Source organism: Stylophora pistillata, chromosome 2 (assembly GCF_964205215.1).
Source record: "Stylophora pistillata chromosome 2, jaStyPist1.2, whole genome shotgun sequence".
Taxonomy (NCBI): Eukaryota; Metazoa; Cnidaria; class Anthozoa; order Scleractinia; family Pocilloporidae; genus Stylophora; species Stylophora pistillata.
Window position 1 is genome coordinate 33,362,876 of NC_142520.1, and position 19,513 is coordinate 33,382,388.

At 47.5% G+C, this 19,513-nt stretch overlaps 27 non-coding genes across 27 annotated transcripts; 18 read left to right on the forward strand and 9 right to left on the reverse strand.

Moving 5' to 3' along the window:
* Positions 1-359: 359 nt before the first annotated feature.
* Positions 360-478, reverse strand: LOC148738938 (5S ribosomal RNA). Its single transcript, XR_015998128.1, has one exon. It is a non-coding gene; the product is annotated as a 5S ribosomal RNA (ribosomal RNA).
* A 473-nt stretch (positions 479-951) lies between these two features.
* On the forward strand, positions 952-1,143 carry LOC148738939 (U2 spliceosomal RNA). Its single transcript, XR_015997628.1, has one exon. It is a non-coding gene; the product is annotated as a U2 spliceosomal RNA (small nuclear RNA).
* Positions 1,144-1,354: 211 nt separating this feature from the next.
* Positions 1,355-1,518, forward strand: LOC148738940 (U1 spliceosomal RNA). The gene has a single exon (XR_015997826.1). It is a non-coding gene; the product is annotated as a U1 spliceosomal RNA (small nuclear RNA).
* Positions 1,519-2,483: 965 nt separating this feature from the next.
* Positions 2,484-2,602, reverse strand: LOC148738941 (5S ribosomal RNA). Its single transcript, XR_015998129.1, has one exon. It is a non-coding gene; the product is annotated as a 5S ribosomal RNA (ribosomal RNA).
* A 473-nt stretch (positions 2,603-3,075) lies between these two features.
* LOC148738942 (U2 spliceosomal RNA) lies at positions 3,076-3,267 on the forward strand. Its single transcript, XR_015997629.1, has one exon. It is a non-coding gene; the product is annotated as a U2 spliceosomal RNA (small nuclear RNA).
* A 211-nt stretch (positions 3,268-3,478) lies between these two features.
* Positions 3,479-3,642, forward strand: LOC148738943 (U1 spliceosomal RNA). The gene has a single exon (XR_015997827.1). It is a non-coding gene; the product is annotated as a U1 spliceosomal RNA (small nuclear RNA).
* Positions 3,643-4,607: 965 nt separating this feature from the next.
* Positions 4,608-4,726, reverse strand: LOC148738944 (5S ribosomal RNA). The gene has a single exon (XR_015998130.1). It is a non-coding gene; the product is annotated as a 5S ribosomal RNA (ribosomal RNA).
* Positions 4,727-5,199: 473 nt separating this feature from the next.
* LOC148738945 (U2 spliceosomal RNA) lies at positions 5,200-5,391 on the forward strand. Its single transcript, XR_015997630.1, has one exon. It is a non-coding gene; the product is annotated as a U2 spliceosomal RNA (small nuclear RNA).
* Positions 5,392-5,602: 211 nt separating this feature from the next.
* On the forward strand, positions 5,603-5,766 carry LOC148738946 (U1 spliceosomal RNA). The gene has a single exon (XR_015997828.1). It is a non-coding gene; the product is annotated as a U1 spliceosomal RNA (small nuclear RNA).
* Positions 5,767-6,731: 965 nt separating this feature from the next.
* On the reverse strand, positions 6,732-6,850 carry LOC148738947 (5S ribosomal RNA). The gene has a single exon (XR_015998131.1). It is a non-coding gene; the product is annotated as a 5S ribosomal RNA (ribosomal RNA).
* Positions 6,851-7,323: 473 nt separating this feature from the next.
* Positions 7,324-7,515, forward strand: LOC148738948 (U2 spliceosomal RNA). The gene has a single exon (XR_015997631.1). It is a non-coding gene; the product is annotated as a U2 spliceosomal RNA (small nuclear RNA).
* A 211-nt stretch (positions 7,516-7,726) lies between these two features.
* On the forward strand, positions 7,727-7,890 carry LOC148738949 (U1 spliceosomal RNA). The gene has a single exon (XR_015997829.1). It is a non-coding gene; the product is annotated as a U1 spliceosomal RNA (small nuclear RNA).
* Positions 7,891-8,855: 965 nt separating this feature from the next.
* On the reverse strand, positions 8,856-8,974 carry LOC148738950 (5S ribosomal RNA). The gene has a single exon (XR_015998132.1). It is a non-coding gene; the product is annotated as a 5S ribosomal RNA (ribosomal RNA).
* A 473-nt stretch (positions 8,975-9,447) lies between these two features.
* LOC148738951 (U2 spliceosomal RNA) lies at positions 9,448-9,639 on the forward strand. The gene has a single exon (XR_015997632.1). It is a non-coding gene; the product is annotated as a U2 spliceosomal RNA (small nuclear RNA).
* Positions 9,640-9,850: 211 nt separating this feature from the next.
* LOC148738952 (U1 spliceosomal RNA) lies at positions 9,851-10,014 on the forward strand. The gene has a single exon (XR_015997830.1). It is a non-coding gene; the product is annotated as a U1 spliceosomal RNA (small nuclear RNA).
* Positions 10,015-10,979: 965 nt separating this feature from the next.
* On the reverse strand, positions 10,980-11,098 carry LOC148738953 (5S ribosomal RNA). The gene has a single exon (XR_015998133.1). It is a non-coding gene; the product is annotated as a 5S ribosomal RNA (ribosomal RNA).
* A 473-nt stretch (positions 11,099-11,571) lies between these two features.
* Positions 11,572-11,763, forward strand: LOC148738954 (U2 spliceosomal RNA). The gene has a single exon (XR_015997633.1). It is a non-coding gene; the product is annotated as a U2 spliceosomal RNA (small nuclear RNA).
* Positions 11,764-11,974: 211 nt separating this feature from the next.
* Positions 11,975-12,135, forward strand: LOC148738955 (U1 spliceosomal RNA). The gene has a single exon (XR_015997941.1). It is a non-coding gene; the product is annotated as a U1 spliceosomal RNA (small nuclear RNA).
* Positions 12,136-13,100: 965 nt separating this feature from the next.
* On the reverse strand, positions 13,101-13,219 carry LOC148738956 (5S ribosomal RNA). Its single transcript, XR_015998134.1, has one exon. It is a non-coding gene; the product is annotated as a 5S ribosomal RNA (ribosomal RNA).
* Positions 13,220-13,693: 474 nt separating this feature from the next.
* LOC148738957 (U2 spliceosomal RNA) lies at positions 13,694-13,885 on the forward strand. The gene has a single exon (XR_015997634.1). It is a non-coding gene; the product is annotated as a U2 spliceosomal RNA (small nuclear RNA).
* Positions 13,886-14,096: 211 nt separating this feature from the next.
* On the forward strand, positions 14,097-14,260 carry LOC148738958 (U1 spliceosomal RNA). Its single transcript, XR_015997832.1, has one exon. It is a non-coding gene; the product is annotated as a U1 spliceosomal RNA (small nuclear RNA).
* Positions 14,261-15,226: 966 nt separating this feature from the next.
* On the reverse strand, positions 15,227-15,345 carry LOC148738959 (5S ribosomal RNA). Its single transcript, XR_015998135.1, has one exon. It is a non-coding gene; the product is annotated as a 5S ribosomal RNA (ribosomal RNA).
* A 473-nt stretch (positions 15,346-15,818) lies between these two features.
* LOC148738960 (U2 spliceosomal RNA) lies at positions 15,819-16,010 on the forward strand. The gene has a single exon (XR_015997635.1). It is a non-coding gene; the product is annotated as a U2 spliceosomal RNA (small nuclear RNA).
* Positions 16,011-16,221: 211 nt separating this feature from the next.
* LOC148738961 (U1 spliceosomal RNA) lies at positions 16,222-16,383 on the forward strand. Its single transcript, XR_015997933.1, has one exon. It is a non-coding gene; the product is annotated as a U1 spliceosomal RNA (small nuclear RNA).
* Positions 16,384-17,348: 965 nt separating this feature from the next.
* LOC148738962 (5S ribosomal RNA) lies at positions 17,349-17,467 on the reverse strand. Its single transcript, XR_015998136.1, has one exon. It is a non-coding gene; the product is annotated as a 5S ribosomal RNA (ribosomal RNA).
* A 472-nt stretch (positions 17,468-17,939) lies between these two features.
* Positions 17,940-18,131, forward strand: LOC148738963 (U2 spliceosomal RNA). The gene has a single exon (XR_015997636.1). It is a non-coding gene; the product is annotated as a U2 spliceosomal RNA (small nuclear RNA).
* A 211-nt stretch (positions 18,132-18,342) lies between these two features.
* On the forward strand, positions 18,343-18,506 carry LOC148738964 (U1 spliceosomal RNA). The gene has a single exon (XR_015997833.1). It is a non-coding gene; the product is annotated as a U1 spliceosomal RNA (small nuclear RNA).
* The last annotated feature ends 1,007 nt before the right edge of the window (positions 18,507-19,513 follow it).

Here is a 19,513-nt window from a genome sequence, read left to right on the forward strand (position 1 = left end):
GAATCCATCCGCCTGTATTAATCGTGGGAATGTTTTGACATGTCTTGAGGCCTTGAAAGTGCTGTAAAAGTGTGCGTGTTTTCCTATTTGTGATTCGTGGGAGCGTGCGAATGATTCGATGTCACGTACAAATGTGGAATTTGTCACAACAACAATGTGTTGAGATCTCGAGCGCGCGCCCTCGCTCCTTCGTTTGCTCGCTCTCTTGCATTGGGAAATGATTTTGGCCACAAGCTTATTTCTCTCCTGCCTGTTATGTTAGTTTTTCTTTTACTCCTCACTCGTCTACGGGACGCCGTGAGTATCGGAAGCGGTTTACCCGGATAAAACGTTGAGAGAGTAAGCAAAGGAAAAAATGAAGCCTACAACACGGGGTATTCCCAGGCGGTCACCCATCCAAGTACTAACCCCGCCCGACAGGGCTTAACTTCGGTGATCGGACGAGAACCGGTGCTTTCCCTGTGGTATGGTCGTAGACAAGGGAAAACAGCTGAAATTTGGCTGGTTATCGGTTATGTTTGATCTGTACTAGCCCTAATTTCGTTACTCTAACCCTAAACCCTAACATCGTTACCCTAACCCTAACCCCAAGATCGTTACCCTAACCCTAAATTTGGTAGCCTAGACCCTAACCCAAACGTCATCTCCTAGAGCCTGCGCACACCTTGAGAAGCGTCGATTTGAGGCAATATATCTCACTGGGGGTGGGGTGGGGTGGGGGGGGGAGTATAGAGATAAATCAAGTTTGGTAAATATTCTAAAGAACACCATCTTGTTAGTTAAGTGTATGTGGCTGGCGTCTTAAAGTTACAATGAGAAGATTACCAACCGATGAGCCACTGGGTCCGTTTTTGGGACTCGCAAGGGCTTCTGGGGGCTACCTGCTACTACCCACCATATACTGTGGGAAGGATCCCTCTACCACCCCCTTGATTGAGGGTATTGGTGGGTATCGCTTCTCGGCCTTTTGGCTAAGATCAAGTGTAGTATCTGTTCTTATCAGCTTAATATCTGATACGCTGCTCATTGAGTAGCTCATATATTAAACTGATTTTTGGAACTGGGCTGTGGAAAAGAGGCTTGCCTCGTCCCAGCCACGGGTTGCCTCGGTATAGCACTACCTCCGAGTGTGGCCCACTTCCCTTTTGGGGAAGACACATTTAATGGAAGGAAAAATAATGACTATAGCATTCTCTTCTGTGCACAGGAGCCCTGCAGCTCCAAAGGGAAGGCGGAAAAAGACATGACGGGCCAAGGCGGCAACTGACACTGGCTGATTTGAAGCGTGCAAAGCAGTACCACAAGGACATAGGTGAGGGAGAGTTTTACCACGGCAAGCGTATGCCTGAAAGGCATACTTACCTGACGCGGGAGGTACTGTGATCAAGGAGGCAGTCCTCTCAAGGCGAGGCCCTTTCATTGCACTTGGACTGGGTTGACCCTTGCGATTACCCCAAATGTGGGTAACTCGAGCGTATAATTTCTGGTAGTGGGGACCTGCGTTCGCGCTCGTCCCCGAAAAGCTGATGTAAAATATCTTGCCCTTAACCCCTGACTGACTAATGAATTGATCTTGATTTTGGAGTTGACCGTTAAACAGGGTGAACTGGAACTGGAATGAAGAGAGAAGAAGAGCAGCAAGGGAAAAAGAAAGCAAAACGCCATGGAAAGAAAGAGAGACAGACAGAGAGACAGACAGAAGTGGCCTGCGTGTTGGCAGAGAGATTTGGAGGAATAGAAGTGATTGTAAATGAAGGTGAGTTTTTGTGAGGATGTGAGTAGAGCTGTTCTAGATAGATGTGTGTGCTTTCTGCATTATTTTGTTCGTTTGTTTGCGAAAGAAAAGGAGAGGAAACCAAGCGGAGGAGTGACTGACTAACTCACCGAGGGATGGACTAAGCAAAGAACGATCGATACATGGGCAAGAAAAGCATTTGTTTTAGAAACGTGAGTACATTGTCAACCATACCTGTGGCAGGCGAGGTTTTGTTGTCATGTATTTCTTATTGCGAGCGAGCGAGAGGAGGGAACGTTCGTTCCAGCGAGCGAGCGAGCAAACAAAGAGGCAGGCGAGTAAGTAAAAATGTGGAACCTTTTGCCGCTTCGCTTCGTTTCAGTCAGTTTGAATCCATCCGCCTGTATTAATCGTGGGAATGTTTTGACATGTCTTGAGGCCTTGAAAGTGCTGTAAAAGTGTGCGTGTTTTCCTATTTGTGATTCGTGGGAGCGTGCGAATGATTCGATGTCACGTACAAATGTGGAATTTGTCACAACAACAATGTGTTGAGATCTCGAGCGCGCGCCCTCGCTCCTTCGTTTGCTCGCTCTCTTGCATTGGGAAATGATTTTGGCCACAAGCTTATTTCTCTCCTGCCTGTTATGTTAGTTTTTCTTTTACTCCTCACTCGTCTACGGGACGCCGTGAGTATCGGAAGCGGTTTACCCGGATAAAACGTTGAGAGAGTAAGCAAAGGAAAAAATGAAGCCTACAACACGGGGTATTCCCAGGCGGTCACCCATCCAAGTACTAACCCCGCCCGACAGGGCTTAACTTCGGTGATCGGACGAGAACCGGTGCTTTCCCTGTGGTATGGTCGTAGACAAGGGAAAACAGCTGAAATTTGGCTGGTTATCGGTTATGTTTGATCTGTACTAGCCCTAATTTCGTTACTCTAACCCTAAACCCTAACATCGTTACCCTAACCCTAACCCCAAGATCGTTACCCTAACCCTAAATTTGGTAGCCTAGACCCTAACCCAAACGTCATCTCCTAGAGCCTGCGCACACCTTGAGAAGCGTCGATTTGAGGCAATATATCTCACTGGGGGTGGGGTGGGGTGGGGGGGGGAGTATAGAGATAAATCAAGTTTGGTAAATATTCTAAAGAACACCATCTTGTTAGTTAAGTGTATGTGGCTGGCGTCTTAAAGTTACAATGAGAAGATTACCAACCGATGAGCCACTGGGTCCGTTTTTGGGACTCGCAAGGGCTTCTGGGGGCTACCTGCTACTACCCACCATATACTGTGGGAAGGATCCCTCTACCACCCCCTTGATTGAGGGTATTGGTGGGTATCGCTTCTCGGCCTTTTGGCTAAGATCAAGTGTAGTATCTGTTCTTATCAGCTTAATATCTGATACGCTGCTCATTGAGTAGCTCATATATTAAACTGATTTTTGGAACTGGGCTGTGGAAAAGAGGCTTGCCTCGTCCCAGCCACGGGTTGCCTCGGTATAGCACTACCTCCGAGTGTGGCCCACTTCCCTTTTGGGGAAGACACATTTAATGGAAGGAAAAATAATGACTATAGCATTCTCTTCTGTGCACAGGAGCCCTGCAGCTCCAAAGGGAAGGCGGAAAAAGACATGACGGGCCAAGGCGGCAACTGACACTGGCTGATTTGAAGCGTGCAAAGCAGTACCACAAGGACATAGGTGAGGGAGAGTTTTACCACGGCAAGCGTATGCCTGAAAGGCATACTTACCTGACGCGGGAGGTACTGTGATCAAGGAGGCAGTCCTCTCAAGGCGAGGCCCTTTCATTGCACTTGGACTGGGTTGACCCTTGCGATTACCCCAAATGTGGGTAACTCGAGCGTATAATTTCTGGTAGTGGGGACCTGCGTTCGCGCTCGTCCCCGAAAAGCTGATGTAAAATATCTTGCCCTTAACCCCTGACTGACTAATGAATTGATCTTGATTTTGGAGTTGACCGTTAAACAGGGTGAACTGGAACTGGAATGAAGAGAGAAGAAGAGCAGCAAGGGAAAAAGAAAGCAAAACGCCATGGAAAGAAAGAGAGACAGACAGAGAGACAGACAGAAGTGGCCTGCGTGTTGGCAGAGAGATTTGGAGGAATAGAAGTGATTGTAAATGAAGGTGAGTTTTTGTGAGGATGTGAGTAGAGCTGTTCTAGATAGATGTGTGTGCTTTCTGCATTATTTTGTTCGTTTGTTTGCGAAAGAAAAGGAGAGGAAACCAAGCGGAGGAGTGACTGACTAACTCACCGAGGGATGGACTAAGCAAAGAACGATCGATACATGGGCAAGAAAAGCATTTGTTTTAGAAACGTGAGTACATTGTCAACCATACCTGTGGCAGGCGAGGTTTTGTTGTCATGTATTTCTTATTGCGAGCGAGCGAGAGGAGGGAACGTTCGTTCCAGCGAGCGAGCGAGCAAACAAAGAGGCAGGCGAGTAAGTAAAAATGTGGAACCTTTTGCCGCTTCGCTTCGTTTCAGTCAGTTTGAATCCATCCGCCTGTATTAATCGTGGGAATGTTTTGACATGTCTTGAGGCCTTGAAAGTGCTGTAAAAGTGTGCGTGTTTTCCTATTTGTGATTCGTGGGAGCGTGCGAATGATTCGATGTCACGTACAAATGTGGAATTTGTCACAACAACAATGTGTTGAGATCTCGAGCGCGCGCCCTCGCTCCTTCGTTTGCTCGCTCTCTTGCATTGGGAAATGATTTTGGCCACAAGCTTATTTCTCTCCTGCCTGTTATGTTAGTTTTTCTTTTACTCCTCACTCGTCTACGGGACGCCGTGAGTATCGGAAGCGGTTTACCCGGATAAAACGTTGAGAGAGTAAGCAAAGGAAAAAATGAAGCCTACAACACGGGGTATTCCCAGGCGGTCACCCATCCAAGTACTAACCCCGCCCGACAGGGCTTAACTTCGGTGATCGGACGAGAACCGGTGCTTTCCCTGTGGTATGGTCGTAGACAAGGGAAAACAGCTGAAATTTGGCTGGTTATCGGTTATGTTTGATCTGTACTAGCCCTAATTTCGTTACTCTAACCCTAAACCCTAACATCGTTACCCTAACCCTAACCCCAAGATCGTTACCCTAACCCTAAATTTGGTAGCCTAGACCCTAACCCAAACGTCATCTCCTAGAGCCTGCGCACACCTTGAGAAGCGTCGATTTGAGGCAATATATCTCACTGGGGGTGGGGTGGGGTGGGGGGGGGAGTATAGAGATAAATCAAGTTTGGTAAATATTCTAAAGAACACCATCTTGTTAGTTAAGTGTATGTGGCTGGCGTCTTAAAGTTACAATGAGAAGATTACCAACCGATGAGCCACTGGGTCCGTTTTTGGGACTCGCAAGGGCTTCTGGGGGCTACCTGCTACTACCCACCATATACTGTGGGAAGGATCCCTCTACCACCCCCTTGATTGAGGGTATTGGTGGGTATCGCTTCTCGGCCTTTTGGCTAAGATCAAGTGTAGTATCTGTTCTTATCAGCTTAATATCTGATACGCTGCTCATTGAGTAGCTCATATATTAAACTGATTTTTGGAACTGGGCTGTGGAAAAGAGGCTTGCCTCGTCCCAGCCACGGGTTGCCTCGGTATAGCACTACCTCCGAGTGTGGCCCACTTCCCTTTTGGGGAAGACACATTTAATGGAAGGAAAAATAATGACTATAGCATTCTCTTCTGTGCACAGGAGCCCTGCAGCTCCAAAGGGAAGGCGGAAAAAGACATGACGGGCCAAGGCGGCAACTGACACTGGCTGATTTGAAGCGTGCAAAGCAGTACCACAAGGACATAGGTGAGGGAGAGTTTTACCACGGCAAGCGTATGCCTGAAAGGCATACTTACCTGACGCGGGAGGTACTGTGATCAAGGAGGCAGTCCTCTCAAGGCGAGGCCCTTTCATTGCACTTGGACTGGGTTGACCCTTGCGATTACCCCAAATGTGGGTAACTCGAGCGTATAATTTCTGGTAGTGGGGACCTGCGTTCGCGCTCGTCCCCGAAAAGCTGATGTAAAATATCTTGCCCTTAACCCCTGACTGACTAATGAATTGATCTTGATTTTGGAGTTGACCGTTAAACAGGGTGAACTGGAACTGGAATGAAGAGAGAAGAAGAGCAGCAAGGGAAAAAGAAAGCAAAACGCCATGGAAAGAAAGAGAGACAGACAGAGAGACAGACAGAAGTGGCCTGCGTGTTGGCAGAGAGATTTGGAGGAATAGAAGTGATTGTAAATGAAGGTGAGTTTTTGTGAGGATGTGAGTAGAGCTGTTCTAGATAGATGTGTGTGCTTTCTGCATTATTTTGTTCGTTTGTTTGCGAAAGAAAAGGAGAGGAAACCAAGCGGAGGAGTGACTGACTAACTCACCGAGGGATGGACTAAGCAAAGAACGATCGATACATGGGCAAGAAAAGCATTTGTTTTAGAAACGTGAGTACATTGTCAACCATACCTGTGGCAGGCGAGGTTTTGTTGTCATGTATTTCTTATTGCGAGCGAGCGAGAGGAGGGAACGTTCGTTCCAGCGAGCGAGCGAGCAAACAAAGAGGCAGGCGAGTAAGTAAAAATGTGGAACCTTTTGCCGCTTCGCTTCGTTTCAGTCAGTTTGAATCCATCCGCCTGTATTAATCGTGGGAATGTTTTGACATGTCTTGAGGCCTTGAAAGTGCTGTAAAAGTGTGCGTGTTTTCCTATTTGTGATTCGTGGGAGCGTGCGAATGATTCGATGTCACGTACAAATGTGGAATTTGTCACAACAACAATGTGTTGAGATCTCGAGCGCGCGCCCTCGCTCCTTCGTTTGCTCGCTCTCTTGCATTGGGAAATGATTTTGGCCACAAGCTTATTTCTCTCCTGCCTGTTATGTTAGTTTTTCTTTTACTCCTCACTCGTCTACGGGACGCCGTGAGTATCGGAAGCGGTTTACCCGGATAAAACGTTGAGAGAGTAAGCAAAGGAAAAAATGAAGCCTACAACACGGGGTATTCCCAGGCGGTCACCCATCCAAGTACTAACCCCGCCCGACAGGGCTTAACTTCGGTGATCGGACGAGAACCGGTGCTTTCCCTGTGGTATGGTCGTAGACAAGGGAAAACAGCTGAAATTTGGCTGGTTATCGGTTATGTTTGATCTGTACTAGCCCTAATTTCGTTACTCTAACCCTAAACCCTAACATCGTTACCCTAACCCTAACCCCAAGATCGTTACCCTAACCCTAAATTTGGTAGCCTAGACCCTAACCCAAACGTCATCTCCTAGAGCCTGCGCACACCTTGAGAAGCGTCGATTTGAGGCAATATATCTCACTGGGGGTGGGGTGGGGTGGGGGGGGGAGTATAGAGATAAATCAAGTTTGGTAAATATTCTAAAGAACACCATCTTGTTAGTTAAGTGTATGTGGCTGGCGTCTTAAAGTTACAATGAGAAGATTACCAACCGATGAGCCACTGGGTCCGTTTTTGGGACTCGCAAGGGCTTCTGGGGGCTACCTGCTACTACCCACCATATACTGTGGGAAGGATCCCTCTACCACCCCCTTGATTGAGGGTATTGGTGGGTATCGCTTCTCGGCCTTTTGGCTAAGATCAAGTGTAGTATCTGTTCTTATCAGCTTAATATCTGATACGCTGCTCATTGAGTAGCTCATATATTAAACTGATTTTTGGAACTGGGCTGTGGAAAAGAGGCTTGCCTCGTCCCAGCCACGGGTTGCCTCGGTATAGCACTACCTCCGAGTGTGGCCCACTTCCCTTTTGGGGAAGACACATTTAATGGAAGGAAAAATAATGACTATAGCATTCTCTTCTGTGCACAGGAGCCCTGCAGCTCCAAAGGGAAGGCGGAAAAAGACATGACGGGCCAAGGCGGCAACTGACACTGGCTGATTTGAAGCGTGCAAAGCAGTACCACAAGGACATAGGTGAGGGAGAGTTTTACCACGGCAAGCGTATGCCTGAAAGGCATACTTACCTGACGCGGGAGGTACTGTGATCAAGGAGGCAGTCCTCTCAAGGCGAGGCCCTTTCATTGCACTTGGACTGGGTTGACCCTTGCGATTACCCCAAATGTGGGTAACTCGAGCGTATAATTTCTGGTAGTGGGGACCTGCGTTCGCGCTCGTCCCCGAAAAGCTGATGTAAAATATCTTGCCCTTAACCCCTGACTGACTAATGAATTGATCTTGATTTTGGAGTTGACCGTTAAACAGGGTGAACTGGAACTGGAATGAAGAGAGAAGAAGAGCAGCAAGGGAAAAAGAAAGCAAAACGCCATGGAAAGAAAGAGAGACAGACAGAGAGACAGACAGAAGTGGCCTGCGTGTTGGCAGAGAGATTTGGAGGAATAGAAGTGATTGTAAATGAAGGTGAGTTTTTGTGAGGATGTGAGTAGAGCTGTTCTAGATAGATGTGTGTGCTTTCTGCATTATTTTGTTCGTTTGTTTGCGAAAGAAAAGGAGAGGAAACCAAGCGGAGGAGTGACTGACTAACTCACCGAGGGATGGACTAAGCAAAGAACGATCGATACATGGGCAAGAAAAGCATTTGTTTTAGAAACGTGAGTACATTGTCAACCATACCTGTGGCAGGCGAGGTTTTGTTGTCATGTATTTCTTATTGCGAGCGAGCGAGAGGAGGGAACGTTCGTTCCAGCGAGCGAGCGAGCAAACAAAGAGGCAGGCGAGTAAGTAAAAATGTGGAACCTTTTGCCGCTTCGCTTCGTTTCAGTCAGTTTGAATCCATCCGCCTGTATTAATCGTGGGAATGTTTTGACATGTCTTGAGGCCTTGAAAGTGCTGTAAAAGTGTGCGTGTTTTCCTATTTGTGATTCGTGGGAGCGTGCGAATGATTCGATGTCACGTACAAATGTGGAATTTGTCACAACAACAATGTGTTGAGATCTCGAGCGCGCGCCCTCGCTCCTTCGTTTGCTCGCTCTCTTGCATTGGGAAATGATTTTGGCCACAAGCTTATTTCTCTCCTGCCTGTTATGTTAGTTTTTCTTTTACTCCTCACTCGTCTACGGGACGCCGTGAGTATCGGAAGCGGTTTACCCGGATAAAACGTTGAGAGAGTAAGCAAAGGAAAAAATGAAGCCTACAACACGGGGTATTCCCAGGCGGTCACCCATCCAAGTACTAACCCCGCCCGACAGGGCTTAACTTCGGTGATCGGACGAGAACCGGTGCTTTCCCTGTGGTATGGTCGTAGACAAGGGAAAACAGCTGAAATTTGGCTGGTTATCGGTTATGTTTGATCTGTACTAGCCCTAATTTCGTTACTCTAACCCTAAACCCTAACATCGTTACCCTAACCCTAACCCCAAGATCGTTACCCTAACCCTAAATTTGGTAGCCTAGACCCTAACCCAAACGTCATCTCCTAGAGCCTGCGCACACCTTGAGAAGCGTCGATTTGAGGCAATATATCTCACTGGGGGTGGGGTGGGGTGGGGGGGGGAGTATAGAGATAAATCAAGTTTGGTAAATATTCTAAAGAACACCATCTTGTTAGTTAAGTGTATGTGGCTGGCGTCTTAAAGTTACAATGAGAAGATTACCAACCGATGAGCCACTGGGTCCGTTTTTGGGACTCGCAAGGGCTTCTGGGGGCTACCTGCTACTACCCACCATATACTGTGGGAAGGATCCCTCTACCACCCCCTTGATTGAGGGTATTGGTGGGTATCGCTTCTCGGCCTTTTGGCTAAGATCAAGTGTAGTATCTGTTCTTATCAGCTTAATATCTGATACGCTGCTCATTGAGTAGCTCATATATTAAACTGATTTTTGGAACTGGGCTGTGGAAAAGAGGCTTGCCTCGTCCCAGCCACGGGTTGCCTCGGTATAGCACTACCTCCGAGTGTGGCCCACTTCCCTTTTGGGGAAGACACATTTAATGGAAGGAAAAATAATGACTATAGCATTCTCTTCTGTGCACAGGAGCCCTGCAGCTCCAAAGGGAAGGCGGAAAAAGACATGACGGGCCAAGGCGGCAACTGACACTGGCTGATTTGAAGCGTGCAAAGCAGTACCACAAGGACATAGGTGAGGGAGAGTTTTACCACGGCAAGCGTATGCCTGAAAGGCATACTTACCTGACGCGGGAGGTACTGTGATCAAGGAGGCAGTCCTCTCAAGGCGAGGCCCTTTCATTGCACTTGGACTGGGTTGACCCTTGCGATTACCCCAAATGTGGGTAACTCGAGCGTATAATTTCTGGTAGTGGGGACCTGCGTTCGCGCTCGTCCCCGAAAAGCTGATGTAAAATATCTTGCCCTTAACCCCTGACTGACTAATGAATTGATCTTGATTTTGGAGTTGACCGTTAAACAGGGTGAACTGGAACTGGAATGAAGAGAGAAGAAGAGCAGCAAGGGAAAAAGAAAGCAAAACGCCATGGAAAGAAAGAGAGACAGACAGAGAGACAGACAGAAGTGGCCTGCGTGTTGGCAGAGAGATTTGGAGGAATAGAAGTGATTGTAAATGAAGGTGAGTTTTTGTGAGGATGTGAGTAGAGCTGTTCTAGATAGATGTGTGTGCTTTCTGCATTATTTTGTTCGTTTGTTTGCGAAAGAAAAGGAGAGGAAACCAAGCGGAGGAGTGACTGACTAACTCACCGAGGGATGGACTAAGCAAAGAACGATCGATACATGGGCAAGAAAAGCATTTGTTTTAGAAACGTGAGTACATTGTCAACCATACCTGTGGCAGGCGAGGTTTTGTTGTCATGTATTTCTTATTGCGAGCGAGCGAGAGGAGGGAACGTTCGTTCCAGCGAGCGAGCGAGCAAACAAAGAGGCAGGCGAGTAAGTAAAAATGTGGAACCTTTTGCCGCTTCGCTTCGTTTCAGTCAGTTTGAATCCATCCGCCTGTATTAATCGTGGGAATGTTTTGACATGTCTTGAGGCCTTGAAAGTGCTGTAAAAGTGTGCGTGTTTTCCTATTTGTGATTCGTGGGAGCGTGCGAATGATTCGATGTCACGTACAAATGTGGAATTTGTCACAACAACAATGTGTTGAGATCTCGAGCGCGCGCCCTCGCTCCTTCGTTTGCTCGCTCTCTTGCATTGGGAAATGATTTTGGCCACAAGCTTATTTCTCTCCTGCCTGTTATGTTAGTTTTTCTTTTACTCCTCACTCGTCTACGGGACGCCGTGAGTATCGGAAGCGGTTTACCCGGATAAAACGTTGAGAGAGTAAGCAAAGGAAAAAATGAAGCCTACAACACGGGGTATTCCCAGGCGGTCACCCATCCAAGTACTAACCCCGCCCGACAGGGCTTAACTTCGGTGATCGGACGAGAACCGGTGCTTTCCCTGTGGTATGGTCGTAGACAAGGGAAAACAGCTGAAATTTGGCTGGTTATCGGTTATGTTTGATCTGTACTAGCCCTAATTTCGTTACTCTAACCCTAAACCCTAACATCGTTACCCTAACCCTAACCCCAAGATCGTTACCCTAACCCTAAATTTGGTAGCCTAGACCCTAACCCAAACGTCATCTCCTAGAGCCTGCGCACACCTTGAGAAGCGTCGATTTGAGGCAATATATCTCACTGGGGGTGGGGTGGGGTGGGGGGGGGAGTATAGAGATAAATCAAGTTTGGTAAATATTCTAAAGAACACCATCTTGTTAGTTAAGTGTATGTGGCTGGCGTCTTAAAGTTACAATGAGAAGATTACCAACCGATGAGCCACTGGGTCCGTTTTTGGGACTCGCAAGGGCTTCTGGGGGCTACCTGCTACTACCCACCATATACTGTGGGAAGGATCCCTCTACCACCCCCTTGATTGAGGGTATTGGTGGGTATCGCTTCTCGGCCTTTTGGCTAAGATCAAGTGTAGTATCTGTTCTTATCAGCTTAATATCTGATACGCTGCTCATTGAGTAGCTCATATATTAAACTGATTTTTGGAACTGGGCTGTGGAAAAGAGGCTTGCCTCGTCCCAGCCACGGGTTGCCTCGGTATAGCACTACCTCCGAGTGTGGCCCACTTCCCTTTTGGGGAAGACACATTTAATGGAAGGAAAAATAATGACTATAGCATTCTCTTCTGTGCACAGGAGCCCTGCAGCTCCAAAGGGAAGGCGGAAAAAGACATGACGGGCCAAGGCGGCAACTGACACTGGCTGATTTGAAGCGTGCAAAGCAGTACCACAAGGACATAGGTGAGGGAGAGTTTTACCACGGCAAGCGTATGCCTGAAAGGCATACTTACCTGACGCGGGAGGTACTGTGATCAAGGAGGCAGTCCTCTCAAGGCGAGGCCCTTTCATTGCACTTGGGGGTTGACCCTTGCGATTACCCCAAATGTGGGTAACTCGAGCGTATAATTTCTGGTAGTGGGGACCTGCGTTCGCGCTCGTCCCCGAAAAGCTGATGTAAAATATCTTGCCCTTAACCCCTGACTGACTAATGAATTGATCTTGATTTTGGAGTTGACCGTTAAACAGGGTGAACTGGAACTGGAATGAAGAGAGAAGAAGAGCAGCAAGGGAAAAAGAAAGCAAAACGCCATGGAAAGAAAGAGAGACAGACAGAGAGACAGACAGAAGTGGCCTGCGTGTTGGCAGAGAGATTTGGAGGAATAGAAGTGATTGTAAATGAAGGTGAGTTTTTGTGAGGATGTGAGTAGAGCTGTTCTAGATAGATGTGTGTGCTTTCTGCATTATTTTGTTCGTTTGTTTGCGAAAGAAAAGGAGAGGAAACCAAGCGGAGGAGTGACTGACTAACTCACCGAGGGATGGACTAAGCAAAGAACGATCGATACATGGGCAAGAAAAGCATTTGTTTTAGAAACGTGAGTACATTGTCAACCATACCTGTGGCAGGCGAGGTTTTGTTGTCATGTATTTCTTATTGCGAGCGAGCGAGAGGAGGGAACGTTCGTTCCAGCGAGCGAGCGAGCAAACAAAGAGGCAGGCGAGTAAGTAAAAATGTGGAACCTTTTGCCGCTTCGCTTCGTTTCAGTCAGTTTGAATCCATCCGCCTGTATTAATCGTGGGAATGTTTTGACATGTCTTGAGGCCTTGAAAGTGCTGTAAAAGTGTGCGTGTTTTCCTATTTGTGATTCGTGGGAGCGTGCGAATGATTCGATGTCACGTACAAATGTGGAATTTGTCACAACAACAATGTGTTGAGATCTCGAGCGCGCGCCCTCGCTCCTTCGTTTGCTCGCTCTCTTGCATTGGGAAATGATTTTGGCCACAAGCTTATTTCTCTCCTGCCTGTTATGTTAGTTTTTCTTTTACTCCTCACTCGTCTACGGGACGCCGTGAGTATCGGAAGCGGTTTACCCGGATAAAACGTTGAGAGAGTAAGCAAAGGAAAAAATGAAGCCTACAACACGGGGTATTCCCAGGCGGTCACCCATCCAAGTACTAACCCCGCCCGACAGGGCTTAACTTCGGTGATCGGACGAGAACCGGTGCTTTCCCTGTGGTATGGTCGTAGACAAGGGAAAACAGCTGAAATTTGGCTGGTTATCGGTTATGTTTGATCTGTACTAGCCCTAATTTCGTTACTCTAACCCTAAACCCTAACATCGTTACCCTAACCCTAACCCCAAGATCGTTACCCTAACCCTAAATTTGGTAGCCTAGACCCTAACCCAAACGTCATCTCCTAGAGCCTGCGCACACCTTGAGAAGCGTCGATTTGAGGCAATATATCTCACTGGGGGTGGGGTGGGGTGGGGGGGGGGAGTATAGAGATAAATCAAGTTTGGTAAATATTCTAAAGAACACCATCTTGTTAGTTAAGTGTATGTGGCTGGCGTCTTAAAGTTACAATGAGAAGATTACCAACCGATGAGCCACTGGGTCCGTTTTTGGGACTCGCAAGGGCTTCTGGGGGCTACCTGCTACTACCCACCATATACTGTGGGAAGGATCCCTCTACCACCCCCTTGATTGAGGGTATTGGTGGGTATCGCTTCTCGGCCTTTTGGCTAAGATCAAGTGTAGTATCTGTTCTTATCAGCTTAATATCTGATACGCTGCTCATTGAGTAGCTCATATATTAAACTGATTTTTGGAACTGGGCTGTGGAAAAGAGGCTTGCCTCGTCCCAGCCACGGGTTGCCTCGGTATAGCACTACCTCCGAGTGTGGCCCACTTCCCTTTTGGGGAAGACACATTTAATGGAAGGAAAAATAATGACTATAGCATTCTCTTCTGTGCACAGGAGCCCTGCAGCTCCAAAGGGAAGGCGGAAAAAGACATGACGGGCCAAGGCGGCAACTGACACTGGCTGATTTGAAGCGTGCAAAGCAGTACCACAAGGACATAGGTGAGGGAGAGTTTTACCACGGCAAGCGTATGCCTGAAAGGCATACTTACCTGACGCGGGAGGTACTGTGATCAAGGAGGCAGTCCTCTCAAGGCGAGGCCCTTTCATTGCACTTGGACTGGGTTGACCCTTGCGATTACCCCAAATGTGGGTAACTCGAGCGTATAATTTCTGGTAGTGGGGACCTGCGTTCGCGCTCGTCCCCGAAAAGCTGATGTAAAATATCTTGCCCTTAACCCCTGACTGACTAATGAATTGATCTTGATTTTGGAGTTGACCGTTAAACAGGGTGAACTGGAACTGGAATGAAGAGAGAAGAAGAGCAGCAAGGGAAAAAGAAAGCAAAACGCCATGGAAAGAAAGAGAGACAGACAGAGAGACAGACAGAAGTGGCCTGCGTGTTGGCAGAGAGATTTGGAGGAATAGAAGTGATTGTAAATGAAGGTGAGTTTTTGTGAGGATGTGAGTAGAGCTGTTCTAGATAGATGTGTGTGCTTTCTGCATTATTTTGTTCGTTTGTTTGCGAAAGAAAAGGAGAGGAAACCAAGCGGAGGAGTGACTGACTAACTCACCGAGGGATGGACTAAGCAAAGAACGATCGATACATGGGCAAGAAAAGCATTTGTTTTAGAAACGTGAGTACATTGTCAACCATACCTGTGGCAGGCGAGGTTTTGTTGTCATGTATTTCTTATTGCGAGCGAGCGAGAGGAGGGAACGTTCGTTCCAGCGAGCGAGCGAGCAAACAAAGAGGCAGGCGAGTAAGTAAAAATGTGGAACCTTTTGCCGCTTCGCTTCGTTTCAGTCAGTTTGAATCCATCCGCCTGTATTAATCGTGGGAATGTTTTGACATGTCTTGAGGCCTTGAAAGTGCTGTAAAAGTGTGCGTGTTTTCCTATTTGTGATTCGTGGGAGCGTGCGAATGATTCGATGTCACGTACAAATGTGGGAATTTGTCACAACAACAATGTGTTGAGATCTCGAGCGCGCGCCCTCGCTCCTTCGTTTGCTCGCTCTCTTGCATTGGGAAATGATTTTGGCCACAAGCTTATTTCTCTCCTGCCTGTTATGTTAGTTTTTCTTTTACTCCTCACTCGTCTACGGGACGCCGTGAGTATCGGAAGCGGTTTACCCGGATAAAACGTTGAGAGAGTAAGCAAAGGAAAAAATGAAGCCTACAACACGGGGTATTCCCAGGCGGTCACCCATCCAAGTACTAACCCCGCCCGACAGGGCTTAACTTCGGTGATCGGACGAGAACCGGTGCTTTCCCTGTGGTATGGTCGTAGACAAGGGAAAACAGCTGAAATTTGGCTGGTTATCGGTTATGTTTGATCTGTACTAGCCCTAATTTCGTTACTCTAACCCTAAACCCTAACATCGTTACCCTAACCCTAACCCCAAGATCGTTACCCTAACCCTAAATTTGGTAGCCTAGACCCTAACCCAAACGTCATCTCCTAGAGCCTGCGCACACCTTGAGAAGCGTCGATTTGAGGCAATATATCTCACTGGGGGTGGGGTGGGGTGGGGGGGGGAGTATAGAGATAAATCAAGTTTGGTAAATATTCTAAAGAACACCATCTTGTTAGTTAAGTGTATGTGGCTGGCGTCTTAAAGTTACAATGAGAAGATTACCAACCGATGAGCCACTGGGTCCGTTTTTGGGACTCGCAAGGGCTTCTGGGGGCTACCTGCTACTACCCACCATATACTGTGGGAAGGATCCCTCTACCACCCCCTTGATTGAGGGTATTGGTGGGTATCGCTTCTCGGCCTTTTGGCTAAGATCAAGTGTAGTATCTGTTCTTATCAGCTTAATATCTGATACGCTGCTCATTGAGTAGCTCATATATTAAACTGATTTTTGGAACTGGGCTGTGGAAAAGAGGCTTGCCTCGTCCCAGCCACGGGTTGCCTCGGTATAGCACTACCTCCGAGTGTGGCCCACTTCCCTTTTGGGGAAGACACATTTAATGGAAGGAAAAATAATGACTATAGCATTCTCTTCTGTGCACAGGAGCCCTGCAGCTCCAAAGGGAAGGCGGAAAAAGACATGACGGGCCAAGGCGGCAACTGACACTGGCTGATTTGAAGCGTGCAAAGCAGTACCACAAGGACATAGGTGAGGGAGAGTTTTACCACGGCAAGCGTATGCCTGAAAGGCATACTTACCTGACGCGGGAGGTACTGTGATCAAGGAGGCAGTCCTCTCAAGGCGAGGCCTTTCATTGCACTTGGACTGGGTTGACCCTTGCGATTACCCCAATGTGGGTAACTCGAGCGTATAATTTCTGGTAGTGGGGACCTGCGTTCGCGCTCGTCCCCGAAAAGCTGATGTAAAATATCTTGCCCTTAACCCCTGACTGACTAATGAATTGATCTTGATTTTGGAGTTGACCGTTAAACAGGGTGAACTGGAACTGGAATGAAGAGAGAAGAAGAGCAGCAAGGGAAAAAGAAAGCAAAACGCCATGGAAAGAAAGAGAGACAGACAGAGAGACAGACAGAAGTGGCCTGCGTGTTGGCAGAGAGATTTGGAGGAATAGAAGTGATTGTAAATGAAGGTGAGTTTTTGTGAGGATGTGAGTAGAGCTGTTCTAGATAGATGTGTGTGCTTTCTGCATTATTTTGTTCGTTTGTTTGCGAAAGAAAAGGAGAGGAAACCAAGCGGAGGAGTGACTGACTAACTCACCGAGGGATGGACTAAGCAAAGAACGATCGATACATGGGCAAGAAAAGCATTTGTTTTAGAAACGTGAGTACATTGTCAACCATACCTGTGGCAGGCGAGGTTTTGTTGTCATGTATTTCTTATTGCGAGCGAGCGAGAGGAGGGAACGTTCGTTCCAGCGAGCGAGCGAGCAAACAAAGAGGCAGGCGAGTAAGTAAAAATGTGGAACCTTTTGCCGCTTCGCTTCGTTTCAGTCAGTTTGAATCCATCCGCCTGTATTAATCGTGGGAATGTTTTGACATGTCTTGAGGCCTTGAAAGTGCTGTAAAAGTGTGCGTGTTTTCCTATTTGTGATTCGTGGGAGCGTGCGAATGATTCGATGTCACGTACAAATGTGGAATTTGTCACAACAACAATGTGTTGAGATCTCGAGCGCGCGCCCTCGCTCCTTCGTTTGCTCGCTCTCTTGCATTGGGAAATGATTTTGGCCACAAGCTTATTTCTCTCCTGCCTGTTATGTTAGTTTTTCTTTTACTCCTCACTCGTCTACGGGACGCCGTGAGTATCGGAAGCGGTTTACCCGGATAAAACGTTGAGAGAGTAAGCAAAGGAAAAAATGAAGCCTACAACACGGGGTATTCCCAGGCGGTCACCCATCCAAGTACTAACCCCGCCCGACAGGGCTTAACTTCGGTGATCGGACGAGAACCGGTGCTTTCCCTGTGGTATGGTCGTAGACAAGGGAAAACAGCTGAAATTTGGCTGGTTATCGGTTATGTTTGATCTGTACTAGCCCTAATTTCGTTACTCTAACCCTAAACCCTAACATCGTTACCCTAACCCTAACCCCAAGATCGTTACCCTAACCCTAAATTTGGTAGCCTAGACCCTAACCCAAACGTCATCTCCTAGAGCCTGCGCACACCTTGAGAAGCGTCGATTTGAGGCAATATATCTCACTGGGGGTGGGGTGGGGTGGGGGGGGGAGTATAGAGATAAATCAAGTTTGGTAAATATTCTAAAGAACACCATCTTGTTAGTTAAGTGTATGTGGCTGGCGTCTTAAAGTTACAATGAGAAGATTACCAACCGATGAGCCACTGGGTCCGTTTTTGGGACTCGCAAGGGCTTCTGGGGCTACCTGCTACTACCCACCATATACTGTGGGAAGGATCCCTCTACCACCCCCTTGATTGAGGGTATTGGTGGGTATCGCTTCTCGGCCTTTTGGCTAAGATCAAGTGTAGTATCTGTTCTTATCAGCTTAATATCTGATACGCTGCTCATTGAGTAGCTCATATATTAAACTGATTTTTGGAACTGGGCTGTGGAAAAGAGGCTTGCCTCGTCCCAGCCACGGGTTGCCTCGGTATAGCACTACCTCCGAGTGTGGCCCACTTCCCTTTTGGGGAAGACACATTTAATGGAAGGAAAAATAATGACTATAGCATTCTCTTCTGTGCACAGGAGCCCTGCAGCTCCAAAGGGAAGGCGGAAAAAGACATGACGGGCCAAGGCGGCAACTGACACTGGCTGATTTGAAGCGTGCAAAGCAGTACCACAAGGACATAGGTGAGGGAGAGTTTTACCACGGCAAGCGTATGCCTGAAAGGCATACTTACCTGACGCGGGAGGTACTGTGATCAAGGAGGCAGTCCTCTCAAGGCGAGGCCCTTTCATTGCACTTGGACTGGGTTGACCCTTGCGATTACCCCAAATGTGGGTAACTCGAGCGTATAATTTCTGGTAGTGGGGACCTGCGTTCGCGCTCGTCCCCGAAAAGCTGATGTAAAATATCTTGCCCTTAACCCCTGACTGACTAATGAATTGATCTTGATTTTGGAGTTGACCGTTAAACAGGGTGAACTGGAACTGGAATGAAGAGAGAAGAAGAGCAGCAAGGGAAAAAGAAAGCAAAACGCCATGGAAAGAAAGAGAGACAGACAGAGAGACAGACAGAAGTGGCCTGCGTGTTGGCAGAGAGATTTGGAGGAATAGAAGTGATTGTAAATGAAGGTGAGTTTTTGTGAGGATGTGAGTAGAGCTGTTCTAGATAGATGTGTGTGCTTTCTGCATTATTTTGTTCGTTTGTTTGCGAAAGAAAAGGAGAGGAAACCAAGCGGAGGAGTGACTGACTAACTCACCGAGGGATGGACTAAGCAAAGAACGATCGATACATGGGCAAGAAAAGCATTTGTTTTAGAAACGTGAGTACATTGTCAACCATACCTGTGGCAGGCGAGGTTTTGTTGTCATGTATTTCTTATTGCGAGCGAGCGAGAGGAGGGAACGTTCGTTCCAGCGAGCGAGCGAGCAAACAAAGAGGCAGGCGAGTAAGTAAAAATGTGGAACCTTTTGCCGCTTCGCTTCGTTTCAGTCAGTTTGAATCCATCCGCCTGTATTAATCGTGGGAATGTTTTGACATGTCTTGAGGCCTTGAAAGTGCTGTAAAAGTGTGCGTGTTTTCCTATTTGTGATTCGTGGGAGCGTGCGAATGATTCGATGTCACGTACAAATGTGGAATTTGTCACAACAACAATGTGTTGAGATCTCGAGCGCGCGCCCTCGCTCCTTCGTTTGCTCGCTCTCTTGCATTGGGAAATGATTTTGGCCACAAGCTTATTTCTCTCCTGCCTGTTATGTTAGTTTTTCTTTTACTCCTCACTCGTCTACGGGACGCCGTGAGTATCGGAAGCGGTTTACCCGGATAAAACGTTGAGAGAGTAAGCAAAGGAAAAAATGAAGCCTACAACACGGGGTATTCCCAGCGGTCACCCATCCAAGT